Source organism: Dipodomys merriami, unplaced genomic scaffold (assembly GCF_024711535.1).
Source record: "Dipodomys merriami isolate MVZ:Mamm:240054 unplaced genomic scaffold, mDipMer1.0.p SCAF_9, whole genome shotgun sequence".
NCBI classification, from domain to species: domain Eukaryota; kingdom Metazoa; phylum Chordata; class Mammalia; order Rodentia; family Heteromyidae; genus Dipodomys; species Dipodomys merriami.
The window spans coordinates 17,371,273-17,374,559 of record NW_027206512.1 but is presented as its reverse complement, the minus strand read 5'-3'; the positions used below and the strand labels follow the sequence as shown (position 1 = coordinate 17,374,559).

Genomic DNA, 3,287 nt, shown 5'->3' with positions numbered 1-3,287 from the left:
ACAACATAAAAGAAATGTTTTCTAGATCAAAAGAGAGAGAGAGAGAGAGAGGGAGGTAATGATATAATGAGAGAGAGGAAGATGGAGAAAGGTATGGGAAAACATAGAAACACAGCTATAGATAGGTGGCAATAATCATATCTCTGATAGGAATAATGACTATCACTATTAGACATCATTATTGTAATTGTAACGATCAGAATAGTATTCTGATAGACATTTGAAAAGATACGAAACGAATCTAACTTGGCCTTGTGAAAAAGCAATATTTAGCTCTCCCAGGCCAACAAGCCAGGCCGTTGTGGATGCGATGAATGGAGCAGAGGATGGTTCTCTTCGAACCTTCCCGCTTCACCGGAGCAGAGGCTTTGTTCAGCCTTCCGTACATCCTGGGAGATCCTCGTAGGACTCGGTGGTGGCTGTGGCGCACAGACGTCGTGCAAGCGCCCAGCCCGGCACTGGCTTCTGCGCGCATCACTCCACCTCTCTCCCCTCAGAAGTTGGGAGACATCAACCACCACCCAAGACAACCCTCACCAACCGAGAAAGCTTCCGTAGCAACCAACTGGCCCGACTTTTTTGGTGTCTCACCATCTAGGAAAGCCAGTTCCAAGGGTGCATTCAGAGGAGCCGCCGGGAGGGACCGGGATCCGCCGTGCAGGCCATCTTCCATCACGCATCCTCTCTGCACACTCGCGCCAGCGTTAGGACACAGCCTCCCTCTCCACCACTACCGGATAAACCACCCTGGTCTAGTCTTAGCCTGAGGTTTGACCCAAGATGGCACACCACAGGCTTGTCATCGAACCATCCATTTTCCTATGGGGGGTGGGAGGGGGGGGTGAACAAACCAACCAACCAGTCTAAGATCGTGGGCAGCATGGATGTCAGGAACAAAGAACCCTGAAGAGCCCACCCACCCCCGATCACCCCCCCACCCCTCCCCACCCCTCACCCCTCCACCCTCACCCCAGCCCCCAGGCGCCCAGGCCAGCCTCACTCTGACTCCGAGGCCCTGCGCGGGGGGGGGGGGGGGGGGGGGGCGGCAGCGGGTTCCAGGCCTGGCCTCGCGCCGCCCTGACCAGTGGCGGGCATCGGTCGTCGTCGTCGCCGCCCTTCGTCGTCGTCCTGGTCCTGTGATCGTTGTGTCGTGACAACGACACCCCGGGGGGTCGTTTGTGCGACGACAGGTACACAGGTGAGCTGCTGTAGCGGCCGGGGGAGGGGCTCCGCGGCTCGGCCTGGTGGCCTCTGTCTACCCGCTGCTCCTCGGGGGACCCCACCAGCAGCGACCCTGAATCAACAACCTCCTCAACGGGCCATGGCGACCTCGGCGGCCTCGCAGCCGCCCCTCAAGGGCATCTTGAAGAACAAGACGTCGGGGGCTTCCACGGTGGGGGTCACGCCCCAAGAGTCTCGCCAGAAGGTGGAGGAGGAGATGAATAAGAAATCCCAGAAGTGGGATGAGATGAACATCCTGGCGACCTACCACCCGGCAGGCAAGGACTACGGGTTCATGAAGGTGGACGAGCCAGGCACGCCCTACTTCACCCTGATGGACGACGACCCCGACATCTTCTCGGATCCCAAGGCCTCCTCGGGAGGCATGGTGAGCCCGGCCCTCCTGGCGCAGAAACTCTCGGCGGCGGTGGGCTCCGAACCCAAGTTCCGCCTGCGGCAGCGGGAAGGCAGCAGCACCGACGAGGAGGGCGGCCTCTCGCCCCAGGACCAGGAGAAGAGAGAGAAATTCGAAACGCAGCGCAAGCTGCACTACAGCGAGGGACTGAGCATCAAACTGGCCCGACGGCTGCTCTCACAAGAACTCTTCGAAGATGACGACGAAGACGTGGGGTCTGGGACTGCGGAAGGGGGGACGACGAGCAGCAGCGCCAAAGCCAAAGCCGGAGCCTCCTCGTCCAGTCCCGGGTCGACCTCAAAGGAAAAACAGCAGAGCAAATCACCCAGTTCCTAGAAGCAAACCCGTTCTGGCTCTTGGCCCTGGTCGGATGCAACTCCCTGTCACTCTATCCACACACCTCGCTTCCTTTGTCGTCCGCGATGTTGGTGACTTAAGTACCAAACACGAAAAACCCCAAAACAAAAACAAAACAAACACACCAAAAAAACAAACAAACAAACAAAAATGCACACCCGTTATGACCTATCACCAAGAATTAAATGGTAATCTCAGAAAAAAAGAAATGATTGGACTGCCAATGCCTAATTCCTGTAGATATGCTTTTTGCCTCTTGAAAAGTCAGTCCAAAACAACTCTTAACTTTCGTTAAGGAGAAGCTGGTTGATTTGTATAAGATATTCTATTCCATAGTTTTTCATGCTTTTTGAGGTTTAGATGTACATTGTCTTTGGGGGTAGGGGAGTAGGAAAATAACTTTATTTTTTTGCCAATGCTAGATGTGATAACCTCTTAGACAAAGCTTGATTTTTTTTTTAAATCAAAAACCAATTGGAACAACGGGATTCATAGATGAATCACTATAGTCAACCTAGAAAGTATTTTTTTTTAACACTTCTACTTTGTCTACTTGGGAAGGAGTATAAGAGTTACTGTTCTGTGTTCTGACCGTTATATTTCCTGTTGAGTTTCTTTATGCTTACAAGTAAAGGATTTAAACTTTTCTCACAAAAATCTAGCTTTTTTTTCACAAATAAATTATCAATTAAACTTACACTGATGTCTGCTCTGAATGTTTCTTTTGTTACACTGTGCAGACCAAATTAGATTTTCTAACAAATACAATCCTATTGTAGCTGTTTACACTCTCTGAATAAACTTGTCTTCCCCTCCTGCTTTTGTTTCCCACTGCTTTCTTTAAGTGCACATAGGGTTGTAAGGGTTGAATTAAAAGAAGATGAAGGGTTTTTTTTTGTTCTTTTGTTTTATTTTTGTTTTTGTTGGGGGGGGGCAGTCGTGGGCCTGAACTCTGGGCCTGGGCTCTGTCCCTCAGCTCTTCAGCTCAAGGCTAGCGCTCTACCACTTGAGCCACAGCGCCACTTCCGGCTTTTTTTTTCCTGCTTATGTGCTGGGGAATCAAACTCAGGGCCTCATTCATGCAAGGCAAGCGCTCTACCACTGAGCCACCTTCCCAGCCCTTGTTGTTCTGTTTTTATAAGTCTTACTATCTGTAAGTTATACAGAGGAATTACTATTCAACCATTGAGTAAATAAGTACACTGCATCTTGATCAGAGTCCTCTCATCAGTTAACCCATCCCTGAAAACTTAACCTCTCCACTCAAATTTTCTAGTTTTCAAAAGATATTCAT

At 50.7% G+C, this 3,287-nt stretch overlaps 1 pseudogene; it reads left to right on the top strand.

Moving 5' to 3' along the window:
• The first annotated feature begins 1,085 nt into the window (after window positions 1–1,085).
• Window positions 1,086–2,198, top strand: LOC138821081 (protein phosphatase inhibitor 2 pseudogene; annotated as a pseudogene).
• Window positions 2,199–3,287: the final 1,089 nt, after the last annotated feature.